Source organism: Saimiri boliviensis, chromosome 6 (genome assembly GCF_048565385.1).
Source record: "Saimiri boliviensis isolate mSaiBol1 chromosome 6, mSaiBol1.pri, whole genome shotgun sequence".
Classification (NCBI taxonomy): Eukaryota; Metazoa; Chordata; class Mammalia; order Primates; family Cebidae; genus Saimiri; species Saimiri boliviensis.
The window spans coordinates 109,968,339-109,983,583 of NC_133454.1; the positions used below are offsets into that span (position 1 = coordinate 109,968,339).

At 37.9% G+C, this 15,245-nt stretch overlaps 1 long non-coding RNA gene and 1 other non-coding gene across 2 annotated transcripts in view; both read right to left on the reverse strand.

Annotated features, from left to right (window-relative positions):
- The window catches only part of LOC141584882 (uncharacterized), a 434,671-nt gene that overhangs the window by 87,462 nt on the left and 331,964 nt on the right, over positions 1–15,245 (reverse strand). The gene's annotated exons all lie outside the window — the stretch shown is intronic.
- On the reverse strand, positions 11,045–11,185 carry LOC120364712 (U4 spliceosomal RNA). The gene has a single exon (XR_005579867.1). It is a non-coding gene; the product is annotated as a U4 spliceosomal RNA (small nuclear RNA).

The window sequence follows — 15,245 nt, forward strand, 5'->3', positions numbered from 1 at the left end:
CTTTTATTACTCTCTAGGCTTAGAAAAATCTTTGCTAAATTTTCTGAGGATTTCCAGCTGGGGAAGCTGTGGTTCAGTCAGATATATTATAATAGGTCATACTTTTTAAAAAGTAAGGGAAAATAATTCATTTTGTAAATTAGAAGGTATTTTTCAAGACAGATCATATATTTTATTTAGGTATCTTCATCCACAGCAGGAACAGAATGTGCGTGATATTATTGAGACATTGGCTATATCAGTAGCTGTCACGATTTATATTGATTATACTAGCTGGGCTGTGTCCTCTTTCCACCTTCACCACCCCTAATATATCCCTTTGAACTCAATCTCTTGATATAATAATGACAAACAATCATTAATTATGAGTACAGTTTCAAAAATTTTATAAGTTACTTGGGAAGAGAAGAGTTTATAAGAAGGCAGAAATAAACACCGAAGATCATAGTTTGGAGAGATGGAATGATGAGGTTAAAAGGGCCTGAATTTGGAAATCACATGTTTTTTTAAGTTTTGGACCCAGCTGGAAGAAAGACATGTTGTCTTCAACGATATTTACTGATAAATGTCTACAGGATATTGTTATGAGGATAACAAGATGTTAGAGAGGCAGCATAAGATAAAAGCATGTCTCCAGTTTTGTTTTTGCCATGAACTAACTCTTCTTCTCCAAGTCACCTACCCTCCTTTTGTGTAAAAAGAGGGAATTGCATTAATTTAGGCTCCTTCTAACTGTAAAAGACTATGAATCTGACACATATCCCACAAGCTAGAGTGCAAGGCTATCTACAGGAAAAGAGAAGCAGGGCAATCAGCAGCACATTTAAATGCCAGGAGGGCAAGAGAATAAATGCCTTACGAACCTGCCTCTTCTAAGGTTTAAGTGAGAAATGGATTTTAGAAGTCGTTTGCAAACTGGGAAGTTGTATATAAACGTGAGATGTGATTTTCTTTTTTTGTAGTCATTTACAGATCTCTTTATCTGTGCCAGCCACTTTTTTTTTAGGCACCAAAAATGCTAAGGACTCTCTTGCTTAGCAATGTAGAAAGCAGTCTTTACTGTGGGAAAGGGACATTTCTGCCAGTAATATGACTTTACAGAGCTTTTCTCATTAAAAGTCGGGTCCAAAACAGATTTTGGGGTGACTGCCTTGGGGTAAGAATTGAAAGGATAAGTCATAGGGAACCCCTGTCATAAACCCAGCAAGCTGAGGGTTGAAGAGAGTAGCTGTAGAGGATGGACGAAATTATAGTCCCTAACTTCCAAAATATCGTATTCTGTTTCCATAATAAACGAGACTACAAATGAGTAATGTTGCAAGATAATTAATAAAAATGTGAAGGCTTACGTCTGAGTGTATGAAAACCTTGGCTTTCCTTTATAAATCTCTGGGATTCCAAAGCACCAGAAAAGTCCCATCACCAATGACACTTCTATTGATGCACTAGAGAGGAATGAGTCATACAATGCACCTAGCAGAGGGAGGACAGACAGCAAGCAAATAGCCTCATCTATAAATGCACACGGTCCTATTGTTCTAATGCTGAAGGAGCAGAACATAGTTCAGTTACACAGTTGAATAAGAAAGTCCTAATTTAGATTGAGTCACCAATCTGAAGAGGCATGTTTTAAGCTGAGTCAGAAAGAGTGCGAAGGAGTAGCCAACCACAGACTTCAGAGCAAAGTGTAGCAGCCTTGGAGAGCAGCATGGAGGGAAAAAGCTAGGCACATTTAAACAGGCTTCACCTTCAGAAATCCTATTCATTTAACACAGGAAATGCCAGGAACCACTAGAAAAGCCTCCATAAAGTTACTTTTTTTTTTTAGCTGCTTCCTAATCAACAAATATTTTGTATACCAATGAACTCATCATTAAAACAAAAACAAGAAAAAAAAAAAAAAACAGCTCCCAAATTGAGGAAGGTGACATAAGAATAGTAACCACTGTTCCATCATTGCTCAAAGTACTTTATCTGTTACCTTATTTATAGAAAGTCCCCACATATTTATGCTCAAAGCTATATTTGCTTGACTAATAGAAATCTCAGCTAAGACTAAGAATTAAAAAGTTTGTACCATTCTGTTTATCTAAGCCAAGGTCTCTTTGCTGCATAAAGTCCCCTGGATGAATCGAAACTTGAACCTTTAGCGTTAGTGTCTACTGCCCATTCTCTCTGTCTTTCTGGTTGTTCCTCTCTGATTTAGTAGTTTCCTAGAGTTGCTGTGCTATGTTTCTGCAGAACAGATGTATGTAATCTGCGTATTTGGTTTACGTAATTACCTGTTACATAATTATGTAACAAATTCTAATAAAATTAGTGGCTTACAACAACATAAATTTATTTTTTCATCGTTCTGGACATCAGAAATCCAAAATCAGTTTCACTGTGTCGTGTCAATGTATTAGGTTGATTTCATGTCTTTACACAGAGCAACGAGGACTGCACTTGCTCAGAGGTGCTAGGGGAGAACTGTTTCTGCCTCTTTCAGCTTCTAGTGGCTGTCCGTGGATTTGTCAGTGGCTGCTTCACTGCAATCTCTGACTCTGTCATCACGTTGCATTTTCCTCTACACTTAAGATTGCATTTAATGTCATCCTGGATGATCCAAGATAATCACCCTAACTCAAGGTGCTTAACCTAATGGTATCTTCAAAGATTCCTTCTTTAAAAATTTTTCTGTTATAAAAACACATGCATATGTTCATTGCAACACTATTTACAATAGTAAAGACATGGAATCAACCTAAATACCCATCAATGATAGACTGGATAAAGAAAATGTGACACATGTACACATGGAATACTATGCAGCCATAACAAAGAATGAGATCATGTCCTTTGCCAGGATAGGATGGAGCTGGAAGCCATCCAGCTCCAACACACACTGAACCTATCAGAGGCTGGAGGATGGGAGGAGGAAGAGGATCAGGAAAACCAAGTAATGGGTACGAGACATAATACCTGGGTGACGAAATTATCTGTACAACAAACCCATATGACACAAGTTTACCTATGTAACCTGCAAGTATACCCATGAGGTTAAAATAAAAGTGAAAATCAGAACGATAGTTAACGCATAACAGATACATATAGTTTTGGGATACATGTGATATTTAATACATTCATATCATCGGTAAAGATCAAATCAGTACACTGGAGATATCCATTACATTAAATGTTTGTCTTTATGCTAGAAACATTCAAATTATTCTCTTCTAGCTATTTTGAAATGTACAATACATTACTGTAAACAAACTATTGCCATCCAACTGATCTCTCTAACACTAGGTCTCATTTTTCCTATCAACCCAGATATGCATACCAAGTAATCAAAGACCTTTTCATGTGCCTTTTTGAAAAATTGGTTTTAATTGACATGCAATAACTGTATATACGTATAAGGTATAGTGTGATGTTTTAATACATGAATACATTGTATAAAAACCAGAGTGTTTAAGATATCCATTGCCTCATACATTAATCATTTCTTTACTGGGAAAACATTCAAAGTCTTCTCTTCTAGATATTTTTAAATACACAATACACTATAATCACAAACTATGGTCACACTACTGTCCAATGAAACACCAAAACTTATTCCTCCTTTCTCGCTGGAACCTTGTATTTTTTGACCAATCTCTTTTTATTCCCTCTTTTCCCCTGTCCTCCCCAGTCTCTGATAACCACTGTTCTACTCTACTTCAATGAGAGCAGCTTCTTCAGATTTCACATACGAACAAGATCATGCTATATTTGTCTTTATGTACCTAGGTTATTTCACTTAAAATAATACCCTCCAGTTCATCCACGTTGCTGCAAATACAGGATATTTTTTATGGCTTAATAGTATTCCACTGAGTATATATACAACATTTTATTTGTCCATTGATCTGTTAGATACTTAGGTTGATTATATATTTTGGCTACTATAAATAGCATTGCAATAAGCATGATAGTGCAGATATCTCTTGGACATACTAATGGTATCTCCTTTGGCTATATACCTAGAAGTGAGGTTGTTGAATAATCGTAATAGTTCTACATTTAACTTTTTGAAGAACCTCAAAAAAATACCCTTTTTACATATAAAGCAGAATTTACAGTTTCTAGCCATTAGGTTCTGATAACTTTGGGTGATATTTTTCTGTCTATGACACCCTCCCTCCCACATTACTCTACTCCTCTACTGTCTAAAGGTGTCAGTTTATGATCATATATTGCAAAATTCTCCAGGTCCCCTACTTTTTTTTGGCTACTACCTATCTCTTCTAAGCCTCTAGGGCTCTTCTCCCTCCCCATCAGTATGAAGATAATTTTGTTTCACACTTCCTCTTTTCTTACAGGGCATTCTCACAGAAGAGCTTCTAGGTCCCATAATTAGAGAGATTTTCCTTTATACCAGAGACCTGTCCATGTGAGATGAGTCGCAGAGACAAGAAGGAATCCAAGCTGGATCTAGAACTACTAATCCCCCCACCATACATGTCCTACTCCTAAGTAAGGGATCATTCTGCTATAACGTTTTGTTTCACATAATGATTTTCTTGCAGCTGTGTGTTTGTCTTTCTCAGTGCCAAGCTTTGTTCAATCCCTTGATTCATTAGAAATTGTAAGTGTGGCTGGGCACGGTGGCTCATGCCTATAATCCCTGCACTTTGGGAGGCTGAGATGGGCGGATCATGAGGTCAGGAGATTGAGACCATCCTGGCCAGCATGGTGAAACTCTGTCTCTACCAAAAAAAAGGCAAAAATTAGCCGGGAGTTGTGGCACGTGACTACAATCTACTTGGGAGGCTGAGGTGAGGGGAATCACTTGAACCAGGGAGTTGGAGGTGCAGTGAGCCAAGATTGCATAATTGTACTCCAGCCTGGTGACAGAGCGAGACTCCATCTCAAAAGAAAAAAAAAAAGAAAAGAAATATATAAGAGTAGAGAAATCCTATTTGCCAGTAGAGTCACTTACCTTCTTGTAGTGGGGAGAGATTATTTTCTTCGCCCCCGCCCCACCACACACACATACAATAGAGTGCTATTACAAGGAAGAAAACATGGGTCCTATGTGAAAAAAAATCACACTGAAATTCCATACCAAAGACCATTTGGCGAAAGCATTGTGCTAGGTATGTTACGTTTGGCTACATCTTCTCACTTACTTTTTCTGGAGTTAATTAGATTGTTTTGGTTGCAAAAATTTAAGAGTTACTCGGGTTACCCAAGCAATGGATATTTACTGAATGGTAACAAATACTTTACAGCAAAATTACTGCAGGCATCTTGCAGAAATAATTAAGATAGGACCTTAGCTGTGCTTCCAGGCATCATAAAAATGAAGATGGTCACACAGCTATAAGCCCATAAAAGCACAAGAAAATCACAAGAAAAGACACATAATCCGAATTATAAAAATAATAAACAGGAAAAGCTGTATAGTAAAAAGTTAAAGAGATACAAGCCTAGCTTAGCAACTGAAAGGTCAGTCTGTATTTTATATATAAATATATATATATATAATATATATTATGTTTTAAATTATTTATATTATTTATAAATTATATTACATATTATATTATATTATAATATATATTATATGTAATATATATATTTTATATATATATATATATATAAGATAGTCTATATAAATATATATAGACTTCACTGGCTCTTCTTTACCTGCATAGAAAGAGTTTCCTAATGCACACTTTGGTGCTCTGTATTATCCTAAGTAAGCTGTTCATTATGTATCTTCGCATATCTACTTCTGGCCCTTCTACCAATCTCGAAACTATCTTCATATATTTCAAGATATAATTCCTTCAGGAAGAGGATTGATCCATCAGTGTCCACTGGACCAGTTGGGCAGAGCTTTCAATACAGCTCACCTCCATGAACCTGCAGACTGACTTTATTTGGGGCAAAGGTCCGTTTATGGACCAATCAGCTATGGTGGTGAGGCCACGTGGTACTGGTAGGCATCACAGACGATTGCAGATGATTCAATTGAAGATCTTAACAACTTGGAGATGGGAACCTCATAGACAGTGAATCTGAGGCTGGAGGATATGTCAATCTTAGCCTATGGAGAACACCTTGCTCAGAGACCATGGAAATGAGCCCACATCACTGGCATTTGAACTTAGTGCAAAGCTTTCTTTTCCCCAGTGCAAAGCTTTCTTTTCCCCTCAGAGTGACAGCAGGAGAGCTCAGTTGCATAACAGGATGTATCTGGAGACTAATAACCACGCACACACAGTCTGCTCCTGCCTAGAATGAGATACCCAAAGAGACAACCAGGTAATGTGTTAAACCTTTAACATGAGCCGAGTGCTGAGGCAGCACTGAGCTAGCCACTCTCCGTGGCGCTGTTAGATACACATGGCAAGACTTCTTTCTCATCATGTTTATCGCTCCAGCATTGCCTAAGGGAGTTATAAAAGCTAGTAGCGGCCTGTGTAATTTTTTTCTGGCATGGCTAAGAGAAAAGGCTTGAACTTGGAGACTGATCTCTGGGTATAGAGTGGTAATGGGTGATCATTCACACCTTTTCTTCCAAGCTACATTAAATAACACTTTGGTATTCAGCCATAATTCACAATCTGCAGCGGCTGTGTCAGAGGGAAGGGGGGCTTTCATTCACTCAGTTTGACTGCAATTTCAAACACAAATGCACTGAAGAATAGTCTTGCTGAGCCTACAGAAATTATTATTCTAGATGCAGCTTTTTTAATTTGCATAAATTTTGGATCCTGTACTTACAGAAAAAAAGGAAACATGGCTGTGACCAGGGAGTTGGTTGCGTCTTAGAGTAGTGGGGATAAGGCACAATTTTCCTTTAATGAGGTGATTTTTTTCTGCTGAAGTCTTGAACTCTGAAAAAGAAAACTATTTGAATATATAAAAGAAATGCGGATGGAATGTCCTCAGTGAGGTGTTAAAACACAAAGTCACTCCATTTCTGGGAGACATAACGTGAATTTGCAATCCCAAAATGATGGCAACGTCACTAGGGGTGGCAGGGACTGCTGTCCTTGTGAAATGCTCACGCTGTCCTTGAACACTAGGGCTCAGGAGCACTAGACATTCAATTCCATGGCAGAGGAAACACACCCCTCCTGTACATTTCTAGAGCAGTCCCTTCTAACACACATAAAGTAAAGGAAGAGAAAGCAGAGGTCTGTGAGATAGAAGAATGGAGAAGGAATGTTCTTTCCTTGGCTTCTGGGAGCTAAATTGAGAGCAAGTGAAAATCATTAATGTCTGATATGCATGGAGGCAGTGTAATACAGTTTAATAATTATTATTATTATAGATTTCACAGTCAGGTAAGCCCTGATTTGAATTCCAGTCTTTCAGTTCCTAGCGGAAAGACCTCAGACAAGTCACATTAGCTGTCCCAATTTTGATTCTTTCAACTGTCAGAGAATGATATTAATATGTACAAGGTGCTATAATAATTAAATTGGGTAGTGTCTGTAAAACATTTAGCACACTGCCTAAATAAATGAACGTGACCTAGTTCAGCCTGAGCTGACTCCTGCCTTTCCTGCTGGCCTCATCTGAACCAATTTCCTAATTTGTCTCTATCCTTATGACACCCTGGCCTTATTTCTTTTTGTTTCCCAAATGCTTCCGGCTTTTTCTAGTTTATGAACCATTGCCTGTAATATCTCTACTGCACAGTCTTCTGGTCTCTAACACTTCTGTTGCCAGAGTAATGTTTTTCAACATTTACTTTCACCTCTTAAATGAGGTTCCCCAAATAAGCACATTAGCCTTTCTTTTACACAGAACACGAGACTGTGATTACGTGTTTTGTTTTTTTTCTTAGCACCTTGCAGTTTTCCGCCACCACATTTATGACAGTTGTAGTTAAATATACATTATATAAATTATTTTTTTAAATGTTAGAGTCTTGTGTTGAACTGAAAGCTTTATGAAGGAAAAAAAAAAGACTATGTGGTCTTATTCGCCAGTTATCTCTGGCCCCCTTCACAGTAATTAGTACTCAGGGGTTATTAATCCTTGTGGATTAAGTGATAATTCCATTCTCTGAATGTGAATTGAAGGAAGAAAATCAGTGAGCATTACCCGCCTGGAAGGGTGGGATGGGAAATGTTTTCTGGGTCCAGACAAGCAATCGTGGTCCTCCAAAGAACAGAATAGCTTCTCTGTTTTCCTTTTCCTTCTTGTATTTCTCAAGGTATCCTTTGAGCTGCTTTAACAAATTGTCACAGACTGGGTAGTTTAAACAACAGAAATGTATTTCCCATAGTTGTGGAGGCTGGAAGTCCAAGATAAAGGTGCTGGCAGATCTGGCGTCAGTTGCAGGCCGTCTTCCTGGTTTGCAAATGCCCGTCTTCTCAATGTGGCCTCACGTGGCAGAGAGCAGAGACAAACAGCAACTTCTCCTGTCTCTTCTTATAAGGGCCTACTCTAATTCATTAGTGCTCCACCTTCATTGATGAATTAACTCCCAGAGTCACCACCTCCTAATACCAGCACACTGGGGGTTAGGATTTCAATATATGAATTTTGGGAGGACACAAATATGCAGTGCATAACATACCCAACACAAGAGAGTCCATCAGGATGCCTGGGCCCTTGATAGATAGGCCAGTTCTCCTGACAGAACTCACACATTTTCTCAGCCCAATTTTGATTGTACTCATTGATTTGGTAAGACATGGTCCAAAGGGTTTTCAGGAAGATCCAACATATCTGATAATGTAGATATTTTCATTTCAGGACCATATTTAACTGTGAACTGCAGCTTCCTCAGTGCCAAAAGGTAGTTCATACAACTCGACAAAATCAGCCATAAAGAATCAAACTCCTGGCGCATACACATTCTACTATTACATACTTCTCTTCAAAGAAGGGTCTGTTTTCTTGTTTCTGTGTCTCCACGGCCTGAAACAGTACATAATAAATGCTGGCACTTCAGACATTTGTTGAATGAATGAATGAATTGCTCAAAGATAAGCTGATAACCCATATTGCAAGTATATATGGGAAACAAATTTATTGAGTGTCTGTTCCAGATATGTTTCATTTAGTAACTTATTTATTTCATACAACAATCTTACTGAAATGTAGCCCCTATTTACAGATAAAAGTTCTAACCAAATCTGTCTTTTATTAAACACAATACAGAGCTGGTCCCAGACCTGACAGAGTGTAAGAAAGACAATTACAGTGCTGCCTGGGGAGGTCTAATGTAGAAATTATATTGAGAAACTCTCTGTAAAAGAATACAGGAGTCCATGAAAGAACACTTAAAATCTCCATGAACAAGATAAAATTTTTGAAAGAAGTAATTTTATTCTGAAACAAAAATAATGAGAAGCAAATACTCAGATGACAAGCAGTAGATCAGATTTCCAGAAAGAGAAAACAGCTAAGGTGGACGCTTGTCTTAGATGTTTGTTTGGCACACCTGAGAAAGACACAGAATGTTAATGGGTCTGGAAGGTCAAGCTTATGTGAGGAGCTATGCAAGATTAGGCTGGCAGGGACTGGACCCACAACTGTCCCATCATCCTAATGTCCAGAAGAACTATTACAAGCTTTTGAGCCAGGGAAGTACAAATATATATATATATATATATATATATATATATATATATATATAATTTTCACAGAATTATATTCAATTATAGCATTGAAAATGGATTGAGGAGGGGTACAATTGTAAGAAGTAAGTGAGGACCAGACAGAAAGCATTCCTCAGTAAGAAATAATGGTGGTTCACAATAAAGAAGGTAAATCATCTGTGACAGGAGATAGGGATGTATTTTGGAATATTCAGAAAAGAATCAACAGCTTGTGTGGTGGATATTATTATATCTAATTTATAGATACAAGATCCTAAGGTTAATGGAGGGAAAATGATGTGTCCTAGAACAGAAGGGAATTCCAAAACCAGGTAGTACTCAGAGCTTTACCTTTCTCACCATGTGAAACCGTCTCCTAGTGGCCTGATGATCCAGACCTGTGAAGACTGTCATCTCCAACAGAGACCTCCATTATTCACAACACAAGCTAAGCTTAAGTCTTCTCCGTATGGCAATCACACCACCTTCTGTTTCTTCCCCCTAAATACTGGCTGTTGTGCAAAGCACTTCAAATTATTAAATGCAAATTATCTTAGAAAATCAATTTCAGAATGCTTAGCCAGAGACTTTATTAAGCAGTTATTGATTGAAAGCAGAAAAGTTAACATGCAAATCAAATCTAGATTCCCGGAGTCTCTCTCACACTATCCTCTAATACAGATAGGATGCTCCTACTTAAAAAACAAACAAAATTCCTCCTTGTTGGCATCTCAGAAGCAAGCATCTCTTTGCTTATTTGCTTCTCTCCTTGACAAAAATAAACAAATCTTTAAAAGCATAATGAGTCAGGACATTCTCTCTGTGGTAAATAAGTGGCTCCAAGGGACTCCAGAAGGCCCCTGTTGAGGGTCATTACCTCTTTTGGGCCCTCTGGGAAGCATTCAGTAAATAATTGCTTCCCCACCTTACATGGACACCCCCGGTGTTCCAAGCATGGGCCAGGGCCAGAGAGTACCTTCTGAACTGGGGGAATTTGGCTGATTAACTTTCCATTAAATGCTTCCCGGCTCCTGCTGAAACTTCAGGAATCAAGCTGAGAGCTGAGAAAAAGAGTAACCATTTGAATGCTTCACTGGTAATTAACATCACCAGGTGACAAATCAATACTACCTGGCTGTTCCCATAAACAACGATAACAGGGAGGACTAGACTTCCAGCCCTTAGCCTCATGGCTATTTTTCTGTGGCTCCTATTGCTTTAAAGACAAAAAGTGAGAAGGGGCCCGATGGCATTTCTTCAGCTGTAGGTGGTATTGAGGTCTAAAAATGCAAACAGATATTTCAAGGAAAAGAGTTTTGGCTGAAAAGTAAATAAGCTGTAACCTAGAATGCTGAACAAAAATGTAAATTTAGGTGAGTGGTTTTTTAATTTTAACTTACAGAAGAATTAACTAGATTATTTATTTATTTGTTTATAATTTTTTTATTCCGTCTCCCTAGAGACTACCAAAAATTGCCAATGCTGACTATATTTCAAGTCGCCATGGTGAGGTATTGGGAAAAGTTTTCAATTAGCAATAATCACATATCAGATAAACCTCATTGGCTACGATACTGCCACTGCTCAAAGCTAGATAATTCATTTATAAAGTAGATTTCAGAAATTAAGTTTTAGAAGTATTTATAAGTTTTCCAGGTGATTTTGGTGTGGATATAAAGGATATATTAAATTCCTCTTCAAAGGTTTTAGCCTGTAAATTGTTAAGTACAACGAGTTCTGAGATCGTCTCCAAAGAACCAATGTATCAGCATGTTCAGCTCCTCTGTTCTTTATTCTCCATTGTAAAGTTTAACTTCCTGGTTCACTCCCTTACCCCTAGTTTTAGTAAACAACTTTCCCACCACTTCGAATCAGTAGTTCACATCTGTTCCCCTGATAACCTGCTTTAACCTGAGTCACCTTTAGTATCCTGTTCCATTAGTATCCTTTAGTATCCTGTTCCTGCCAAACTGCTCACACTACCATTCTGGCTCATAGACTTGCTCTGTTTAAAATAGCCAAGTGGAATTAGCTTAGACTGTACGGTCCAACCCTAGCCAATAGGGGAATGGCACAGCAGTAAGGGCTACCTGTATCAGGGATAAGAACCCCTTCTCCTCCCTTGTTCTGGTGTTCACTTGCCATTGCTCCATCTGTGAGATGCATCCTTCTATGGAAGTAAATTGCCTTGCCAAGAAAATTTATATATGAGTGGTACTTCTTTTGTGGTACTGAAAATTTACATATAACAGGTAGGTCACAAATTATACTTGAAGAATCATGTTAAATACATAAATATTTCATGTATTAGGTAGTTTTATCCAAACAACTTAATAAATATTTGTTTCCTAACAACTTATAGCTCTCCAAAAAAAAAGGCATATAATTTCCAAGAAAAATTAATGTTCTTCTTTCTTAAATGACCACAAGCAGTGCTTGCTAATGGGAAGTATTCATGTATGGGGCACTGCTCACCTTTTCAAAGCTTGCAATCACGTCAGACACTGCCCTCCTCATTTCCTGTTTCACACTGAAACATGGGCTTTCATCTTTATCCCAGCAACTGCTGAAAACCCAGCTTCCCAAAGATATGACGGCATTGAAATGAATGTAAAGGAAACTAACAATTCACCCTGTGCCTGATGGAAATGTACTATCACTTGGTTTTCCTAACAAGTTACAATGTCCTGATGTGCCCCTGTCAATTTGGTGTAGCACGTCAGTGTGCCTCAGCACATACTTTGGGAATCATGGGTGTAAGCAGCAGTAAAATGAGGGAGATTAGATGGGCTCTGGCACTCAGGGAATATGTTAATCAGTATGGGTAACCCCCACATGGGTACCTAGGAAGAAGAGCTATGCAGACCCCAGGCACAATTAGTACTTGAAGTATAACTTACTGCTTACTTATATCTAGCTTACATATATAATCATACTTAATTCCATATAATCTTATATCTAGCTTACATATATAACCATACTTTGTTTTATATAGTCTTTCTATATATTCATATAATGGATTGTAGTTGGAGCTGTACCCACACATTTAGTGCTGATTTATATAATCTTTCCATATAATCACATAGTAGTTTGTAGTAGGGGGAATGCCTAGAACAGTCACAGAACAGAAACAGGTACATGGGAAAAAAGGCCAGGCCAGGGCAAGAACCAGTGACCCAGGCAGTAGGGCCCCTGGCTGAAAGGGCACACACTATATGGCATGTCAGGGCCTAGACGGCAGCAGTCAGTATCCGCTGCATGGCCAGCTTTGAGCAAGAGTTATTCCTCCTGAAAAGGAGTGGCAGTACCTTGCATCCAGCTCTTTTGGAAGTAATTCTCAGGCCTGAGATCCAGCGAACCACAGAGGGAGAAAAACCCCTCTGGTGTAATCATGCCATGGTGGCTGTACACCCTGTCAGCTTTTTCTTGCTACTGGGCTGGCTCAAATCATCCTCCTATAAAATATCTTAGAGAAGAGTACACTCTGTCAGCTCCCACTTCATTGGTTTACAGCATCCCTCTATAGGAATCCTTTGAAGTCTCCAGCCCCCAGATAAGAAGCGTTGCGCACAGCACTTGTCAGACACAGCTCAACTCCTTGCCCGTGACCTAATGGGGATGGACCCACTTTTGGTACACCACCCTCTACCACTGTGCATGGCACAGTCCCCTACTGTGTATGGCCCACCTCTCTGACTAGGGGACCTAATAGGATAGCCCCCTTGCTTGCTACTCATGTAATTATGTATGCCCTATCATTAAGCCTACAGATGACCTCACTCACCATCCTTCCCCTTGCCTTGTACCTAATAAATAGATGCTCTGGATGTTCGGGGCCTCACCTGTCTCCACTCATAGGTGGCGTGGCTCCCGAGCCCAGCTGCTCTTTTCCAGTCCTTTTGTGTCATCTCTTTATTTCTCAGATTCTGTGACTCAGCACAGCAATAGGGGATACCCCACCACCCTGTGGGGCTGTGGCCCTACAAAGCAACAGATAATGGGCAGCTGAATGGAAGTTTGGGAATGAGGAATTGCTCATCCTTTTGGAAATAGATGATGTTTTTAAATTTCAGGGTAAATGGTCTCTAGCATTCTAACTGTAGGCTTCTCAGTAAGCCTAATTGGAAGGATTTGTTGCTAAATGGCATGGTTTTGTTAAGCCTAAAGAACTTTTAATTTAAAAATGCTATTTCTTTTCTGTATACCTACTACTGTGTCTCAGAAAAATAGTAAAATACATATGTTAGCTTATTTAATCTGCCCAACACATCTATGAAATATTGTTAGCCCCATTTTCTAGTTGAAGAAGCTGGTATTCAAACTGGCTGGAATACTTAGCCAATATCCTATAGTTGGTGAATGTGGCAGTGAGTCCTGGGACCCAGGTCTGACTCAAAAATCCAAACTCTTTCCTCCATAAGCCAGGGCTCCAATTTTGAGAGAGAGCTACCTCTCAGGTAGCCACCATGTAGATCTAGAAGGTTCAGTTTGAGATTCCAATAAATTCCTGGTATAGATAACTACACTCTGACACCTAGATTTTTTTGTTTAGTTTTGTTTTAGTTATGTCATTTGAGTAAATCACGTTATCACCTTATCTCATTGGGACTTAGTTTCCTTATCTACTTATGTTTACATAAAATAATGCTATCTGTGTTATTCTAATGTTAACTCAGTTTGCTTTAACTCATCAGTTTTTAATTGAACCTGTCAATGTTTTCTCTTCTCTGGGATTTCCCTAATATTTTAGTCATATTGATATATCCATTTCCACAGCAGAAAAAAGCAAGGGAAGCAATTCTTTTTTGTTTGTTTGTTGATTATTTTGATTTTTGATTTTTTTTTCTTGTACTTTACGTTCTGGGGTACATGTGTAGATCATGCAGGATTATTGCATAGGTACATACATGGCAAGGTGGTTTGCTGCCTCCATCCCCCACAATTCTTTTAATTATTTTCTGTTAGCCTTCTGATCCAAACTACTAAAGCATGGTATTACCCTGAAGTATTTATTTGTGTGTGTGTGTGTGTGTGTGTGTGTGTGTGTGTGTGTGTAGTATACATTATATATATGTATTGCATATATATTATATATATTACATAATGTATATTAATGTACATATTACATATATATTAAATATGTATATGTAATATATATTATATAATTATACATTATATAATGTACACATAATTACATTATATGTAATTATATATTATATAATGTATATATAATATATAATATATATTCATTTATATAATGTATAATATATATTCATATATATTATATATGTATATATATACACACCACTGTTCAATTGAAATGTATATATTGAACAGTGATTTATAGAGACTGGGGATAAAGAGGAAGAAGCATTGATCTTCTTTTGGTAATTTTCATTTCAATTCCCATTTCACTCTTAAGCAGAAAAACACACACATTAAGCTGAAAACATGAGTGACATGATTCTCTTTCGTGTTACAGAAGTTTACAGTTTAACGTTTACTTGACTATGTTTATGCTCCATGGATAAATGTGTGAGCATTTAACAGAGCACATACAGAGATTTTTAAAAAAATTTTGTTTATGGTATATTAAAGTCAGAGAAGGATAAAACATTTAATTACTGAGTGAAATTGATGCTGTTTTGATGG